The sequence below is a fragment of the Chinchilla lanigera genome, unplaced genomic scaffold (genome assembly GCF_000276665.1).
Source record: "Chinchilla lanigera isolate Chin_1 unplaced genomic scaffold, ChiLan1.0 scaffold00045, whole genome shotgun sequence".
Lineage (NCBI taxonomy): Eukaryota > Metazoa > Chordata > Mammalia > Rodentia > Chinchillidae > Chinchilla > Chinchilla lanigera.
In genome coordinates this window covers 11,939,277-11,958,863 of record NW_004955446.1, presented here as the reverse complement: position 1 = coordinate 11,958,863, position 19,587 = coordinate 11,939,277, and the positions used below count along the sequence as shown (strand labels likewise).

Sequence of the window (19,587 nt, the reverse complement as noted above, 5' to 3'; positions counted from 1 at the left end):
GTGCACAATTGGTCATGCCAGATCCCTGTCGCATTGCCATTTTGTCTCTTGCTCTTTCTTTTTGCCTTTCTGAAGATTGGGGTCCACTGCAGGGGTTCTTGACACGAAACCTCTACAAACTATGAGGTTAAAAAAACGCTTTCCTCCTTCAACTTGTGGGTGTCAGATATTTTGTTCCAGCATTGAGAAGTAACTAAGATAATCTACATCAACACTCCAAAAAGCTCCATCTCTGAGTACATGAGGCTTTGGGGGACATTTTAGATATGAACCATAACATATACAGGCTGCTTCCAAGATTTAGCTGTTATGAGTTGTGCCGCTATAACCATGAGTATATAAGTAATGCTACAATATGAATGTCTTCAACTCTTTGGGGAAGATATTGAGAAGGGGAATAGTTAGGGCATGGAATTTCTAGTTTTAGTTTTTTGAGGAATCTCCATACTGATTTCCATAATGGTTGTACTAGGTTACATTCCCACCAACCACATAGAAGGGTTCTTTTTTCCCCACACAGCCTCACCAGCATTTATTGTTTGATTTCTTAATGATAGCCATTCTTCCGGGAGTATTTTACTATAATTTAATTAAAAAATCAAATTAAAATAGGGCATCTGTAATTTACTTTTTTTTTTTTTTTTTTGGTACCTGGAATCAAACTCAGGGCATGATTCTTGCCAGTAATTTATTTTTCTCTGGGGTATCCTTAAAGATTTTTTTTCTCCATCACTTAGTGTTTTCTGGATTTAGTCTCATTTCTGTGGGATTCTGTTTTCATCATTCAGGAACAAAAATAACTTGCTCTCACTCTTTCTTTTTCTCTCTTTTGGTGGTAGTGATGATTTAACCCAGGGCTTTTGTACTCAACTACATTCTCAGTCTTTGTAAAATTTTGAGACAGAGTCTAAGTCATAAATTGCCCATGCTGGGGTTGCAGTCCTTCTGCCTCATCCTCCTAGAGTGCTGGGATTACAGGTGTTTGCAACCATTCACAGCTTTCTCTACCCTTCTGAAGATACAGATTTATCCCAAAGTTCTGGATATGTCTACTTATTTTTATAAAGATATTTAATGAAGAGATAGTTGTCAACATTATCAAAGATTTATGGTATTATAATTTTAAGATCAAAACAAGTTTTGATGTTTGTTAATGTTTCTCTAAAGTTTGGTTAATATATATCTGCTATTTATATTGAAATCTTGTTTTCTAACATGTGTATTCAGTTGTTATGGCATTATTTAAAAACAGTATCTTTTTTATTGTTAAACAGCTTTTTAATGTCTGTTGAAAATTACTTGCCCAAATATATATGGGATAATTTCTAGAACTTTTTCCATTGTCTGGTTTATGCCAAAATCATATGGGTTTTTTTTTACTTGATTATTTTTATGTGGGAGGTTTAAAAATTCTCAACAGAAATCAAAATACTTTAATTGAAGAACTTTTATGTATAAGAAGAGAAGCACATATAATGTCAACACGATGCTTCATAATAACTAGTGGGAATAGTTTTAACATTGACTTTATTTGCCAGTTTATATGGTGTCTAGCATATCAGCGATCAGCTTTAGACCCTGGGTTGCTTACATGTAAAAGGAAGACAGTAACTAGATTTCCCCCTTCATCTTCCATCTGATAAAGCAATATATTCCATACATTCACATAAAATATTTCCTTTAGAAGCAGATCTATAGAAAGATGTGGGTGCCAGAGCTGAATGACAGTTCTCAGATCTTATTCTGTTATTGCATTAGTTGCTTTATCAATATTAACTGATTATAGAGAAACAAGTGAGTGGCCCCATTTCCAGATGGAATGTTTGAATCTCCAGCAAAAATACATTTTACCCTTTGAGTGTCACATGTGTGATTGATGCTTGGTAATTTATCATTTTGGCATCTTACTATACACATCATCTATCAATTGTGTCATCGGTCTTAAGAGTTTCTATCACTGGAGATTTATTTCATGATAATCCAGGATGCTAATGAGCAAAAGTTACTTCCCAATGTGTTCTTGCCAATTAGGTGTTGCAATGTATTTTCTGATAGTTTCATCTTAACATGTTCTTCAGCTGAGGTATTTTAATGAGGTTAGAAGACATTTGAGAAAGAAAATTTGGTTCCAATAATTTATTTCAAATCTACAAACAAAATTGTTACTGCTGTGTCTGCAAGTTAAGACTAAGTAGGATTTAGAATGCATCTGTGCTCCAAAAAGTAGTTTATTGTAACATGGGTACTATGATTAAATGCATTCAGAGTGTGATGTTGATCACTTTAGAAAAAAGTTTCTTATAGTATTCTCATCTTCATATACATTATAATTTATTAGGAAAGCAAACTCTAGAGAAGTGACTTAGATTGATCAAAGTTTCAGTCCCATTACTAATTGTGTGATCTTGGGAAAGTTCATTTTTTTATTTTGAAATAAAATTTACAGGGGCTGGGGATGTAGCTCAGTCTCAGAGTATATGCTTAGCGTACATAAGGCTCTGGGCTCAATCCCAGGGCCACACAAATAAATAGGTAAAATTTAAAAAGGAAAATGCAATAAAATTTACATATACTAAAATGTACAAATCTGTATACAGTTTAAATTTTTATCTATATGCACTTCCTATAACCATCACCCAAATCAAGATATGGGTCATTTTTGTCACCTAGACAGTTCCCTCTTGCCCTGCTTTCAACTCTTGCTTTGATTATTTTCACCATAAATTGGATTTACCTGCTTTTGAATGTCATATAAATGGAATCATAGAGTCTGCCATCTTTTGTGTCTGGCTTCTTTTGTTCATCAGTATATCTGAGATTGATCTACATTTTCCACATCAATAGTTCATTCTTTTTTTTTTTTTTTTTTTGTTTTTCTCCGGTACCAGGAACCGAACCCACGACCTTGTGCTTGCCAGGCAGGCGCTTTGCCGCTGAGCTAAATCCCCAGCCCCTATCATTCTTTTTTATTATTATTACTATTCTATCTTTTGAATATATAACATTTTTTTTTTTCCTTTGGTACTGAGAATTAAACCCAGGGCCTCATGCATTCTAGGCAGATGCCCTACCACTGAGCTACAATCTTACCACTTTTATTTTTATTTTTGAGACAGTCTCAGTTGTCCAAGATGACTGTGGTCTTGTGACCTTCCTGTATCAGCCTCCCAAGTATCTGAGATTATAAGCATGTACCACTGAGCTTGGCTACAAGCTACAATTTTTTTTCCAGTCCTCTGTTGATGGACATTTGGAATGTCTCCAGGTTTGACTATAGGAAAAAAGCTATGATTGTTCTTGCACAAGTGTTTGGTTAATGAAAATTGTCAATTCTGTAGCATATATCTAGGAGTGGAATTGCTCGATCTAGGCATATTTTAACTCTAAAAAGCCCAAGAGTATTCAAAATGGTTGTATTACATAACATAGCCACTGATATGAGATTATCCCACTTTATTCCATCAAACTTAGTATTGTCAGTGGTTTTTTGTTTGTTTGTTTGTTTTGTTTTGTTTTGTTTTGAGACAGGGTCTCATCATGTACATCAGGTTGTCCTTAGACTAACTACATAACCCAGCTGGCCTTGAGCTCACAGTAATCCTCCTGCCTCAGCCTCCCAAATGCTGGAATTACAGGCATGTGCCACCACGGCTGGCTGTCAGTGTTTTTAATTGTAGCAATTTGCTCTAGCTTTAATTTGTGTTTCCCTAGTGATTACTTATCTTTCAGGTGACAATTGTTGCTGTTACAAATCCCCTACTGCAGTAGTTTAACAAATAAATCTATGGTTTTTGCTCAGTTGACTCTCCAAGGAGGGTCTGGTAGGTAGGTGACTTCTTCAGTGGTTATGGAGGAACCCAGGTTCATTCTGTCCTGTGGCTTTGCAATCTTTCGATATATGGTTTCTAAGGTAGTTTTGTTTATCTTCATTAAGCCCTTAATTACTTTTCCCATGTTGTAAGAACCGAATATTTTGTTATTTAAATGTGAATCTACAGGCTGTTCCTCCCAACCAGGCCCTACCTCTAAACATGAGACTTTTGGGGGGCCTTTTAGATTAAAGCGTAACATTTTACCTCTAATCCCCAAAGGGTCAAGTCCATTTCGTGATGCAAAATACATTTAGTCTATCTGTAGCAGTTGCCAAAGTCTTAACAATTTCAGCATTGCTGAAAAGTCCAAGTACAAAGTCTTCTCTGACACTCTAGACAATTCACCTGTGAACTCCTATAAAAATTGAAAAGAAAGTTATATACTTCCAATGTACAATGGCATGGGGTCAACATTCTCATTCAAAAAGAGAGATAGGAGCATAGTAAAGAATTGGATCAAAGCAAGGCTGAAACCTAACAGGGCAAAACATTAAACCCTGGCGTTCTATGTCTGGCACTCAGGCCAGGTTGTGGTGAGATAAGAGCTCTAGAGGGCTATCCCTCTAGCATTGCTGGCTGCCACATGGCCTCTTTCTTGGGGTGGTTCTGATCCCCACATGTGGCTTTCCTTAGCATGTCTCTGTTGGGGGCTTGGCCTAGCCTCAATCTCCTAAATGAGTGGATGGCAAACAGCTTAAATAAAAGAAGCCAGTAGTATGAATTTTGGGGCTCCAGGAAGGTCAAAATTCTTTTGGGAGTAAAGGCTCTCTGGGAGTTGAAACAAAGGATTTCACCAGGCAGCTCTTATTTATTTGGTATTTAAACAAAGGAAGAGGAATACTGAGACCAGTGTGGGAACTGAGCAGGACCTTGGGAATTTAGTTCCAAGACTTCCCCAAGCAGTAAATTTTGCCAGTTAAGAGAACTGTTTGATCTCTAAGGTTGGCAGCTTTATTGCTCTAGAATAGGGAGTGTCAGCAGCCTGTGTCCTTGGCTGCTTCAGCTGTGGTGGTATCTTGACTTCAGAGCACTATCCATATGCTCTTTTCCAAAACAGACAGAGGTCCCTGTGTTTAGAAATTTAACCCTGTACAGCCCAGTCTTCATCATGTCTCCCAGTTCCTGGCATCTCTAACATCTGGTCTCCACTACACCTTTGACTTTACTCTCACAGCTTCATGTATTGCCTCTCATGAGTTCCTAGCAAGGACTGTGATCCTGTCATAGATTTTCCCCTTGTCTCCTTGATTATCCTCTAAAATCTGAGTGGCGCCTCTATAACCCCATAACTCTTGCATTTTACATACCTGAAAAACCAGCAGGGAGATGTCGGGGTTGGCTGCCAGCTTGAACAGCAGCCAGTCCCCCTTGGACCATGGCTGCAGTAGCTTCTTAGTATCTAAATGGCTAAAGTTGGCAATACACTTTCCTAGGTGCCCCTGAGTGAGTAGGCATCCTGGGGACTCTTCTAAAAACTTTACAGTTTTGCATCCTTGTGCTGCTGATAGGTAGGGTTGTGCTGATGCCTTTACAGCATCTTTCTTATTGTCCCCATGCAAAGTACTTGCCTCCTTTTTAATGGTATTTTTTTTTTTTAGCAACGTGCTGTCCTTTGCCCCAACTTCACAGGCCATTCCTTTCTGGCAAAACTATAAACTTTTCAAAGCATCCAGCTCTGTTGTTTCCTCTTGATTTTGCTAAAAGCAGTCAGCAGTACCATGCCACAGCCTGAATGTTGGGCTGACTTAAAATATCTTCTGCTATATTTAATCTGCCAGTCTTAAATTCAGTTATACACAAAGTCTTAGGACATGGCAAAAACATAGGTTTTTTGTTTGTTTCTTTTTTGCAAAAATGAAACATGCATTGCCTGTAGTCTAGTTTCTGTTAGACTCCTTGTTCTCATCTGAAACTTCATGAACCTGGTCTTTGCTGTCCAAATTTCTATCAACATTCTGATCTGAGCTTTGATCAGAATCTCCCATAAAGCTCAACTTACAGCATTCTAAGGCTTCTCTAGCTAGCATCTCCAAACCTTACCAAACATTTCAGCAAACCAAAAGACTTTTATAAAGGCTTCTATACAACATGTTCATGTACAGTTACAGCAGTGACCCACTTCTGGTACTAATTTTTGTTTTGGACAATTTCCTGTTACTGGTTGTAAATAGAGTAGGTCTCTGACTTACAAATGAATTCCATTTTGAAAGAACATTCATAGGTTTGTTCATAAGTTCCCAATTTATGAATGAGTTCTGTTCTGGGAAAATGTTTGTATGTCTAATTCATTTGTAAGTTCAACAAAGTGAGTCTGTGAAAGTTCACAACTTGAGCGTTAGTAAGTTGGGGACTTCATTGTACCTGACAATTTAAAGAAGGAGAGATTTACTTTTGACTCACAGTTTCAGTGGGTTTAGTCCATGGTTGGCTGACTCCAATGAAAAAACAGCATGACAGAATGGCATGGTGGAGAAAAACTGTTCATCACATGGTGGCCAGGAAGTAAAGAGAAAGGAGGAGCCAGGCATTAGAATATACCCTTGCCAATCATGACCTAGTAACCTGCCACCTGTGACCACACTCCACCCTGAATGTGAGACTTTTAGGGGACATTTTAGATCTAAACTATAACTGCTCAAATTGCTTTACTATGTTCTGCCTGACCTGAGTAGTGTCAGGTGCTCAGGTGAATGGGGAGAGCTGAGAAGCCAGGTGTTGGTGGGGTAGTGGATTAAAAGACAGCTCAGAAATCATTGACAGTCAAATTTTCATCCTTCTATTGTAATAGCATAAAAACAAGAAATTAAAATGTGTTCCTTCCATGATGTGCCACCACCTGCTGCTTCATCAGAGGCCAAACCAATAGGACCGCTCAGTTTGTAACTTTGAACTTCCAAAACTGTGAGCAAGCCAAATAAACCTTTACTCTTTATAAAGTTAGTTGCCAGAGATATTTTGTTATTGTGATAAAAAACCTGACTAACACTTATGGTTTTGTGGGATAGGAATTAATGCAAGACAGAACAGGATGGCTTATCATTATTCTGTGATGTCTGCTAAGTTAAAATGTCCAAACTGGCTTCTTCAGTCACATATGTGGTATATCAGCTAGGATGATCCAATGGTTGGGGACTGGCTAGAATAACTTAACTGGAACTTAACATGTGATCTTGGTTCTTTTGGTTGGCTAGTCTCTTGATTCTCTGTAGTATTAGGGACTCTGCTTCACCTACTCTGTCCACATATTCTCTCCATGGGTGCTGTGTAGCAGATAGCCTTATTTCTTACATGTCATCTCAGAGCTACCAGTAATGCAAGTGTGGAAGCTGACAAAACTTCATAAATTTTAGATCTGGAACTGGTGTAGTATTGCTTCTGCTACATTCTGTTGGTTAAGTCATATAACTGACCCATGTTTAGGGGAGAGGGTTACACAACAATAGGAATATTCTACTTAGCAGTCAAACTGTACCTTCAGTCTGTAGTTGGTCTTGGGTTAGCGAGCTTTGTTTCTCTTTGTAGTAACAAACTTCTGGAAATAGGTGAGGAATCATTGTTTTCCCAAGAGCAGAGGGCTTTTGCTTTTACATTCCCCAAGTGAAAAATTAAGAACACTTCCCGCTTACTCTCAGTAGATGGGTTTTGCTTTTATTTTTTCCTACGGGAATGTGCCTCTCCTCTGAGATTGCCAGGACCTTGGCCTCTACCCTACTGACTGATCACATCCTGCTCCTCTGACCCACTGGGGAGTGAGGTTGTGCTGAGAGAGGTTAGGTCTCCTTCCCTGCCCTAATCTTTCTTGTGAGCACTTATTGGATGACCCTGGCAAAGAAAGTCTTTGCATTTGGGTCTGCCTACTATTTGAAACACACATGTTTGCTTTAGAATTACAAGTTTCACTGCCAGCTTGTCTGGTGGTCTATGCTTGCTAAAGGAGAAACTGTTCCATCCCTCCTGGCAGGCACTTGTTCTTCTTTAGAATTAATTTTGTTGGTTACCTTGTGACTCCAGCACTTTGACAGGCTGAAAAAAGTTTTATATATTATCTGGCTACTATTAAGATGAAAATGATGTTCTCTTGTAGTTGTTTTATATTCATGCACAGTCCAAATTCAGTTTTCTATAACATTGAATAAGCAAAAAATAGTCTCCATAAACACAAATATAAGAAATCTTAAAGATCATAGCCAGGTATAGTGGCACATGCTTGTAATCCCAGCACTTGGGAGGCTGAGGCAAGAGGATTACCATGAGTTTGAGGCCAGGCTGGGCTACATAGTGAGTTCAAAGATAGCCTGACCTATATAGTAAGACCCTGTCTCAAAAAGCCAAAAATAAATAAATAAAATTTTAAAAATAAGATTATATTCCAAAAATAACAAAAGTCCCCATTTTAGTTAGAGCACTTTCCCCAGCATGCACAAGGTTCTGGGTCTGAATTCACTAACACAAACATGTTATGAGAACAAGATAAAAGTACACATAGAGTTTACAGTTCTGCCAAGAAAGAAAACTTCATCCCAATTTGATTAACATCTATATATTTAGTGTCTTCAGAATAACTTTTCTTTGCATAAATATTTCAGCTTTTTAATTTATTCATATGGCAAAATATAATTACTATTTATGTCAACTTTTTTTTCACTCTTTCAAAATTCTTTGTTAAATTGCAGCTTGAGTCTGTTTTCTGGGCTTCAGCTCTATTTGGCCAAGGTTGATTTGTTGACATCAAATATAATAAACACACCACTCATTGTAAAGGCTGTGTTTGTATTCTCTTCTACACTAATTAGACTCACAACTTGATTTTTATCTGGACTTAGTCTGGACTTATAAGATAAATAAAGTATGTTTTAGATCAACTCTTTTGGTCCAGTTTGTGACAGAATTTACTTTGTATTAAGTTAAGTCTCCCTCCCCCTCCACCCCACAAATCCTGCAGACTTCCAAGGAATGATCTGCAGAAGATTTCAGTTACCACTGTGTGATCTATCCTTGTTCTGGCCTCATGGGTTAGTGTCCAAAGTAGTGGGTATTCTCCATGGCAAAGCTCTTCCCTGGTAGGAGTTTTGGTCTTAATAAACTTTTGGCTTTGATTCTGTCATCCTTCCATGAGAAGATAGATAGGTGGCATCTGCTATCTGAATTGCCCAGAGAAGAATTTGAAGAAAATGAATGCTTTGATTCTGATATGGCAAAGCATGGCACTGAATTAAGGAAAACCTCTCCTGAGAGTTATGGAGCCCTTGCAGAAATGTACTTAGCTCAGTGCCCCCTGGGGAGCCTTCCTGTACTACATTAGCACTTTTATCCGCATGCCTCATTTGGTATTTATTAAGTGAGGGACTGTCACAAGAAGACAGATTTTTTAAAAAAGTATATCAAGAAAGGAGGGAACAGAATGTTGAGCACTCTTACTTTTAGGGTATAATTTGTAATAATTATGGTTATTATTAATATAATGGCTATTTCCAATAAATTATCCTTCTAAAATGTCATTGGAATGTTGTTTTGTCTTTCTTTGAGACTCACAATGTTTTCTAATAGTCATCAGATTAATGAGACACAGTCTTCTAGCACTTGAGGTATAGAAAGATCTTTCCAGGATGAGCTTTCTGTTTTAGCTTGGGAAAAACACAAAACAAAGCAAAAAAAAAACCCTTTCCGCTCCCCAAAGCCTCCTTTGCCCCTGTGTTTTAGGGTGCAGCCCCTCTGCTTTACCCAAAATGATTTCACTCTAGAGCCACATTTCCTTCTTTTGCTGAAATTCTGTTTGTGTCAACCAGCTTTCTGTCATTATTAAAAATACCTGATTGATTTAAAAAGTGAAAATATTAACTTAGGCTTATAGTTTTGGAGGTTCCAACTCACGATTGCTTGACCTTGTTGCATTTAGACCCGTGGCAAGGCGACATGACCAAGACGTGTCTAGGGTGCATGACAGATCAAAGCTACTCACCTCAGAGACAGGGAGTGAAAGGGAGGAGGGGGCCAAGTATCCCCCCAACCACCTAAAGACCTTCCCCTAGTTTCCCTCTCTAAAAGCTTCACCACCTCCAGGTAGCACTACTCTGGGGGAACAATTCTTTACCAAATGTTTGGGGGACACTTAAAACCCAAACTACAGCACTGTTTGAAGCCCATTTAGTCTGGAAAGTCTCCCCTTAGTAGCACTTCTAGATTTGGTCATGACTCTTTAGATTTTGTAGTAAATATGTATAACAGTCCACTGATAATATAAGCCTTTCCGGAGAAGGGACTTGTACTAGAACAAGGAGTGAATGTGTGAGAACACGTCAATTATTGCTGGCTGATAGTGTCAGAATCCCATTGATTCTTAATGATACATGAGCATAATCATAATCATAATCTAATCATAGCCATGAGCATAACTTTCATCCTTTGTGCCAGGAGACAGAACAGGAGAGGTAGGATGTGACAAGGGAAGGAAGCATTACAGAAAATGCATCTCTCAGTAGAGATGAAGTAATACAAATTGCAGTAATAAATTCTAGGTATGGCTGGCAAATGAATTTGGGAAAGGTCTTCTTAGGTGATTCTGATTAGCACTCCTCATCAAGAACCAGACCCATAGACAGGACTGGCTGCATATTTATGGAGCTTAATGCAAAACAAATATTTGAGACCAAGTTGTAAATAGAATAGCTATCCCTGCTTTTATCTGGGTTCTTATCACATGGAGTATTGTTTTCCATCCTTTGATTTTCAGTTTATGAATTTCTTTTTGAGTTAAATATTTTTTGTATGCAGTATGCAGTCTTGCTTCTTGATTTATTCTCCCAGTCTATTTCTTTTGATTGGTGAATTGAGATCATTTACATTGATGATTGTAACTGATATATATTAGCTTATCCTTCTCATATTATTTTCCTGTTGTTGATTTTCTGTTTTCCCATCTGTTTAATTGCTTGCCTTGCCTGCTGGTTTCTTGATGTTCTTGGAATTGTGGCCTTCATTATCTCTTTCCAAAATATTTGTCAGAGCATTTTGGAGAGCTGGTTTGATTGTTGTGAATTTCTTCAGTTGTTGTGGGTCATCTAAGTGTCTTGTTTTTCCATTTTAATTTTAAAAGATAGTTTTATGGGTTACATCAATTTGGGTTGGAGTTTATTTTCCTTTAAGTCTTGAAATACCTCACTGCAAGCTCTCCTTGATTTGAGGGTTTGTGTTGAGATGTCTGCTGTGATTCTGGTGGGCTTTCCTTTGTAGATGATTTGTTTCTTTTCTTTAACCACTTCTAGTATTCTGTTCTTATGCTGAATTTCTGGAACTTTCATTTTTATAAGCTTTTGTGTAGATTTATTTTGGTCATGACTATTTAGACTTCTATATGCTTCACTTATTTGTATGTCAAATTCTTTATCCATGTTTGGGACATTTTCTGCTATTACTTCCACAAAGAGTTTTCTTATGGCATTTGTGCTATCTCAGGCTTTCTCATTGACTCCATTCAATCTTATGTTGTTCTTCTTTGCTTCATCTTACAGCTGTTGGATTGATTTTTCATGGTCCATTGCTATTTTAAAGATATTTTTCTTTTTGTGGTCACTAACCAAAATCTTACCTTCGGATCTGATATTCTATCCTTCCCTTTATTCAGTCTGTTGTGTATACTTTCAATGGAATTTTTACTCTCCTGCATTTCTGTTTGCCTCTGTTTCATGGATTTTATTTCTTTCCTATTTTGAGCATTCATGGTTTCCCTCATTTTCCTAAGGTCCTCTATTTTTATCTGTGTCTACTCTAATGTCTTTCATTTTGATCACTGATTCTTTTTTTTTTTTTTTTTCCCTAAGAGATTGTTTTTTCTATAGCCTCATCCATTTGGTTTTTTCCCTTCTGCTCCTATCATTTCAGAGAGTTCCAGTAGGTGGCTTCCAATTTCCTCTATCTCACTGTGCTTTGCACTTGTCCTTGGTGGGCTGGAGATCTGGGGTTGCATTTTGCTTCATTGTCTTGTGATTTTTTATTTTATTTTATTTTTTTGTGTTGCTGTTTGTAGATATCTTATGCTAGATAGCTTTATCACTAGTATCTAGTCTTCCCTAGGAAATTGCTATGCTTCAGAGATGTCTTCTAGGTGTAGCTGGTTCTTGGTCTTTGTGTCTATCCCAAGAATCTACCTTCCCAATTTATTAAGGATGAGAAGTTGCTATCTGTTTGGCTCAGCACTCAGTCCTTTGGTACTGGACCATTTGGTAAAGATTTCAGAGAAGGTATTTTGGTCCATATACTTTCCTAAGCCCTTAGTGTTTGAGAATGTCCTCCAGTTGTCTTCATACGCAAAAACTAACTTGGTAGAGTATATAATTCTTGGTTCAAAATTATTTTTCCTTAAACTCTATAGACATTTTCTGTTTTCTGGTATTTAGAATCACAAAAGGAAAACCTGAGGTCAGTCTGACTTCTACCCCTTTATAGTAATTTGCTTCACTGTCTGGAGACTTGCAAAATTTTTCTTTATCCATGAAATTTTTAAAAAAATTATGAGGATATGTCTAAGTATTGCTTTCTTCTCACTGATTTTTTTTTCTTCTCATTAAATTTTAAAGGTACCCTGTGAGCCTTCTTCATTTGCAAGCCTATTTTGTTCTTCAATTCTGGAAAGATTTCTTCAGTTAGTTCCTTAATTATGGTTTCAGCATCATTTGCTTTGTCCTCTGTTTCAAGTATTCCTATTACACATAGATGATATCTCTTGGATAGGCCCCTTGCATCTCTCTTTTTCTCCTCTCAATTCCTTTGATCTTTCCCTCTGTATTCTGTGAGAATTTATCTTGTTTGCATTTACTTCAACAGTTTTATTTTGTGACCAGCCCTGCTTATGGAAGGCTACAATCTCTTCCATCTGGTCACCATACCATGCCACCTGCTCTATGATTAAGCCCACATGGGTAATGAACTCTCTTATAAGATGTTCAACACACCCTAGAGGATTGCTGTAGACCAGTATGTCAGTATCAAGAAGTGGCATTTTCTCCATTACTTAGCTCTAGTTCTTTCTTCTGAACTGCAGTCTTAGGACCTTTTAAATGGCTGTGTGTAATGGGGTCCAAAAATGCAGTCTTCCTGAGCACTGAAGTTAAAGAATGCACTATAGAAAGGTTTTGTGGTTGTTTTACTTTGGGGATTTTGGGGTTGCTTTACTTTGGGGCTTTGGGGGATTTTCCTACAAATGACTAGGGCTTATCAGTGCTCACTGAAGGGAGTGATGGGAAGCAGGAGTAGGCAGAAGGAGAACTTGAATTCAGAGACAGATGCAACAAAGCCTAAGTATATATTTTTCTATTCATGGGTCTGAAAGTGTGTGTGTGTATGTGTGTGTGTCCAATATAGCATTTTAAAAAATTATCTATTAGTATATGTTTGCAATATATAATAATTGCATTCATCTTGGGGAAATTGATACATACGTACTCACATGTTAATCATTTTTACCTCCACCTTCCCTCCTAGTACTTCCTTCTCCTCTGGTTCTCAGTCCCCTCCCTATCTCCACAAAGTCTACTTCCCTGTTTCCTATCATCTCTCTTTTATTTTGTTCTTTAAGTTATTTATATTTTGGGTTTTGCATATAAGGGAAACCATGCAATATTTAAGTCTATGTGTTGGATTTATTTCACTTAGCACTGTGGTCTAAAAATGCATATATTTTCCTACAAATGACTCAAAATTACCCTCTGTCTCTCTCTCTCTCTCTCTTTCTCTTTCTCTCTCTCTCTCTGCCTCTCTGCCTCTCTCCTCCCTCTCCATTCATCTGTTGATGCTCATATGGGATGCATCCAAAATTTAGCTTTTGTGAATTGTGCTGGTGTTAACATGAGTATGAACATATTGCTGTAATATGATGTCTACTTTTCAGGAAGATATCCAGAAGAGGTGTAGCTGTGTCAAATGAAATCTCTAGTTTACTGAGGCAAGTTTATTTTCATAGTGGTTGTATCAAGTTACATTTCCAGCAATGTAAAAGAGTTCCCTTTTCCTTACAGTCTCGCCAGCATTTGTTGGTTTTGAGTTTGTAATGATAGCATTTCTTTCTGGAGTAAATGGAATTTCAGTGTTGTTTTGATTTGCATTTCTAATGATCAAAGATGATGAGCGTTTTTTCATGTATTTATTGACAATTTATGCTTTTTCTTTTGAGAAGTGTTATTTCAACTGTCAAATTTTTGACTGGGACTTCTATTTTGTGTTGTCATTTTTTCCAGTTCCTTACATATTCAAGATGTGTGTGATTTTAGAGGGATAGCTCCCCCTCCATTTAGTGTGATATTAGCAGTAGGTCTATCATAAATGATTTTTGTCCATTTGAGATAAGGTCCTTCTATACCTATTTTCTTCAGTTTTTTTATCATAAATGGAGGATTTTGTCAAAGGCTTTCTCTTAATCTATTGAGATAATTGTGTGATTTTTATCTTTGCTTCTGTTTATGTGATGTGTTGTTTATTAATTTACATATGTTGAAGCATCCTTCATCCTTGAGATGAAGCCAACATGGTCATGATATAGGTTTTTTTAATGATTTGTTGCATTCTGTTTACCAGTATTTTGTTGAGAGTTTTTGCATCTGTTCATTAAGGAGATTGGCCATTGTTGTTATTGAGTATCAGGGTGGTATCAGGGTGGTATCAGGGTGATGCTAATTTCCAGGAATGAATTTGCCTTTATTCCTTTACTCAAACAAAGATATTTGAAGAGTAAATAATGAGGCAAATTTTTAAAAGGTTTGTGGAATTCCAAGAGAGTGATATTACATTAGTTCTTGGCATAATAATGTAATGGAGTCCATTTGTATTCCCATGAAAAAGAATTTAAATGAATATATTATATTTCAGGAAAGGAGATTTTAGAAAACCCTGCTAAAGTGCCTTACTTGCATCCTTGTTCTCACCAAAGTGGAATTATGTACACAGAGGTTTTGGCGTTTTACTACAATTTTCTTTTTTGAGTTAAGGGAAATACAATTACATTCTGTGATTAACCTATTAAGTTTCCACGCCCTGAAAATGGGCTTGTTGCCTCTTAGAGGTATGGAATTGGAGGTGGGAACTATAGAAGGAATAACTATATAGTTTAAAGATTCATTTGTTTGCAAAGAAATCAGAATTTATTCATCTAAAGGAGTATTATCAGTCAGGGGTTCTGTTCATATGATCACAAATGCATTTCAAGAATATTGTAATTAAAAAAAAAAGAATATTGTAATTGCCAGGCATGTGGTGCATGTCTATAATCCTAGCACCTGGGAGGCTGAGGCAGGAGGGTCGCTGTAAGTTTGAGGACAGCCTAGGTTATATAAGTGAGTTCCAGGCCAGCCTGCATTACATAGTTAGAAACTGCCTCTAAAAACTAGAAAAAAAAAAAAAGAATATTGCCATTGTTCAGGATTCAGTAATTTTAAATGCTCTTCTGCTTACCTTTCTGGGGTTTTGTGAGGGAGATTTAAATCCTATGCCCCTAAAGCATTCATTATATATAGATTTAGTGTATATGATATGAAATGAGCTTCTATACATCTAAAATGGTACTAATTATGTTCTGTTCTTGGTAAAAGTGAATAGTCACATATCTTCTGTGTTTTGTGGTTCACACAGGTAACCTGGATGAGAAAGGCTACCATTGATTCTTATAGCTTTAAGGATTTGGGTTATTAATTTACAGATTGGTGTGTGATTAGCTATTGCCATGATTATTACAAGAGAGGGAGGGAGTCACTACAGTAACAGCAACATATTTGCAACCTCTAGTTAAGGCAGTGCTAGGACAGTAGGTTTTGATCTAGCTCCATAGTTCTATTCACTTAAAATAATATAAAAATGTAAGTTATCGGGTGAGTGCTACAGAAATATGAGAATTTTTTTAAAGCAATGATCATTCTAAAATAAAGAATGTTCCATTCTTTAGAAGAAAAAGCATTTAGAATTACTGAATTCTGAACAATTACAATATTCAAATTTTTCTATTTTTTTGAGGCAGCTTCTCACTATGTAGTGCAGCCTTGAACTCACTTATATAATCCAGGCTAGCCTCAAACTCACAGTGATCCTCCTGTCTCAGCCTCCTGAGTGCTGGGATTATAGAGATGTACCACACGCCTGGCAGTGTAGGATTCTGGATGCTACTGAGCCGTCCTTTTCCTCAGCAAGATCTGGTCCCTAGTACATTTCTCTCATTAGCTATTTCAAAACATTACAATGGTCCTGAGATGTTTTAGCAGAAGGATGTTTTTCCTATTTCAGAGGGGAGATGGAGGCTGTCAGGGGGAAAGCACCTCCTTCAACAAATGTATCTATACTTAAGCCCATCCTTAATTTGGAGAGGACAGACAATCACATTCCCCTCTATCCTGTATGCAAGATATCCTTTCTTCAGGATATTCATTTTAGAGTTAAATTCTTTCTAGAAATCTACTGCTATCCCCCACTTCCTGCTAGATCCAGTGCCTACTCCCAAACCCCCTTTGTGTCTGGGTCCAGGAAGAGACTAGTCATATAGAGGATGGATTCACTCTCACAGGATATATCACTGAGAATCTGGATGATTTGAGTATTAGACAAAAGTAGAGGGTCCTCGTGTCAATAAAAACATAGAAAATGAAAAATTCAGTTAAAAGGAATGTTCTACTAGAAACTCATGGAGAGTCTTTGTTTTTGTGACAGTGTTTTTGATTTCTAGCATTTCTTTTTTATTCTTCCTTAGAATTTCCATGCCTTCGGCTGGGGATATATCTCAGCAGTATAACGCTTGCCAAGTGTGTGCAAGGGCCTGGGCTTGATCTCCTACACCACAAAACCACCACCACATTTCCGTCTGTCCTCATATGCTATCCATTTGTTCTTACATATTTCTTCTTTTTCCATTAGAGCCCTTAACATTAATTAATCATAGTCATTTTGAGTCATAGTCTGATAATTCCAGGATCCTTGCCATATTGGTCTGGTTGTGATACTGGCTGTTTTAAACTGCATTTTTTGCCTTTACAATTTTTTGTTGAAAGGCAGGTGTGTTGTACTAGGCAAAAGGAAATGTGTTAAATAGGCCTTTAGTGATGTAGTGGTATGGTGTAGGTGGGGTGCGGACAGGAAGTGTTCTAAAGCTCCAGGATTAGGTCTGTCTTTTAGTGAGCCTGTGCTCCATGGACTGCGAACTTTACAGATGATTCTTGTTTTTTTTGTTTCTTATCTCTCTTTTTTTTTTTTTTTTTAACCTCCTTCGGGGTACAAAATAGAGAAGTACTTGGGTATTTCCTTTCTCTCATTAGGTTAGGCTCTGGTGAGATAGTTTCTCTTGAGGGCAGGCCTTGCTAAGAAGAGAATGTTCTTATGCATTTTAAGTGGTTACACTTCCCCACTGCAGAAGACTGAAGGAATTCTCCCCCAATCAGGGCTGTGAAAACTTTGTGGTACTCCTGGAAGTAAAACTTCCAAAGTGAACTGGCCCTCTTACATCTGAGTTTCCTTAGAGGTTCTGACTCTCACATTGGTTCACACAGAATCTTCCTAGTCTGCTTATTCATGATTTTCTCAGTTATGAAAGGCTGCAAAAACTGTAATACTCAAGGTGGTCTCAGGAATCATCTAAATGAATCCTTTGCTTATAGAACAGAGTCAGGCTGCCTTGATTTGATGATTGTCTCTGACACTTATCTTTGGAAAGTATCCCAATTGTTTTGGCCTTAGTTTCGGTTTTCTTCTGGTACCGGGAACCGAACTCATGACCTTGCGCTTGCCAGGCAGGCGCTTTGCCGCTGAGCTAAATCCCCAGCCCCCTGGCCTTAGTTTCTTTATATGTAAAATAGGGATAAAGTTACTTCAGTGTCATAGAATTAAATGAGATAATTAATTTAAAGTTCTTATTATTATCCTTGAGTCATAATAAGAGATCCACATAGTGTTTTTTAATCATCATTATTAGTGGCTATGTTGGGGTTCTTACCTCTTAATTCAGTGAATTTTCCTTTAGATATATATAATAATTATACATTTTCATGTATAATTGCAATTGCAATTGTTTATGGTTGCATACTTTTTAGAGGTAGCTACCATTATTTTCTTTCTTTTGACTCCTTATTTGTTTAAAGATAATTACATGATTGCATATTTCTTTTTCGAGCTGAAGATACTATCAGCATGTCATCTATTACCATGTGGATTTTCTAAACAAACTTTAAAATTAATCATTCTTTCAGTTATTTAAGGTTCTTTCACATGGTACTTTTTCTTTAAAATTGAGTGATATAACAGATGCAGATGATTATTTGTTTGTTTGTTCGTTTCAGTTATAAGAATGTAGTCCATTTCCCAGCAAAGAGTGGGTGAGTGCCACTCTGAATTGGGCTGGGCTTAAAAGCAAATGAAAAGCCTTCAGACACCTGGAGAGGAAATACCCGTCTTTGTGAGGATAAAGTCCAAATCATCCTCTCTGTCCTGATGTGCTGGAGCGGATAGAGTTGCCCTTGATGCAGATCTTTTGAATCAGTAGGGCGTCTGTGGGACAACACCTAGTACATGAAGGTGAGTGCTATCTCACTTAGTAATACGCAAATCCTCTTTTTCTACTATGTAAGAGTAATTTTCTGTCTTCAGTGAAATTTGAGTCAGAGCCTATGATGACAAATTACCCTTAGAGTCATTGTTGCCAGGTACAGGGATTCTAATCTTTTAACAAGTTACATTTTTAAATGCGAGGTTGGGGATTGCAAGTCATGAAGGTTAGAAGAGAGGTATTGAGGAAAATATCTGAACGTAGTGGACTCATCTTTCAGGAAAGTCTAGCCTAGAGAAAAGTAGACCTAGGAGAGTCAGAGGAAAAGACTTGTAGATATTGGTGTTTACTGACAGGAGAGCTGGGAGCGGATAAATCACTAAGCTATCATATGGTTTTAGTGGAGAATCTTGGAATCAGGCAGAGATGGTTTAAATCCTGTTAATGCCTCTTATAAACTATTAGTTTTGAACTATTGACATGATATCTCTGAGTATTTTCATATCAGTGAGATAGAGATAATGTTCTAACTCTGCAGGGATTTTTTAGAAAAGGATATAATTTGGGTGATGTAATTGGCAGTGATAGACCCTGTTACCATGTGGTTGTGTTCTTGCTAATCCTGTTTCTAGCCATCTAGAATATTCTTTGTTTGAAAGCAGCCCATATTGCAAATGGGTTTATAGACATTAGAACTAAGGTAGTTGTCTGATAGCTCTTAATCTAATCTTGGGCAAGTATATACTCAATATCTTCATCTAAAAAGTGAAGATACTATTGTTTTATAGGGTGAATTGCCAATATTTGGCTGCTTTTGATATACGAAAGTGGCAATTTCATATAATTTAACCCAAAATATAAAGACAAATTAAATGTTATTTTGTTTTTTTTTCTTTTCTCTTAAAAATGAAAAACAAAATTTATATGTATTTACAAAGATAGCTGGGATAGTTGAATTGCTGATGTCTGTGGTTTACTGAAAAGAACAGTCACTGCTTAAAATTTTCTTTTTACTTGACCAATTTTGCATGCTTGAATTGGGTAATCAGAACAACTGATCTGAAAACAATATGCAGTATAAGAACTATTGTTGAACTCCTACCATTTTGTATGGTGAAGCGCTGCACCATTTCTAATGGGTTTTTTTTAATTACTTGTTACTGTCTTTTATCAGTCTTACATTCTTACGTCTGGTGGACTGAGCAACTT

The 19,587-nt window shown here is 37.1% G+C and overlaps 1 protein-coding gene across 3 annotated transcripts in view; it reads left to right on the top strand.

Annotated features, from left to right (window-relative positions):
• The window catches only part of Il31ra (interleukin 31 receptor A), a 105,986-nt gene that overhangs the window by 5,004 nt on the left and 81,395 nt on the right, over positions 1-19,587 (top strand). For 2 of the 3 annotated variants that reach the window (XM_005392690.2, XM_013518468.1), the window contains exon 2: positions 18,173-18,407. The exons of the other annotated variant lie outside the window; for it this stretch is intronic. The gene's annotated coding sequence lies outside the window, so the exon portion shown is untranslated. The remainder of the gene's footprint in view (positions 1-18,172; positions 18,408-19,587) is intronic. 3 annotated transcript variants of the gene reach the window in all.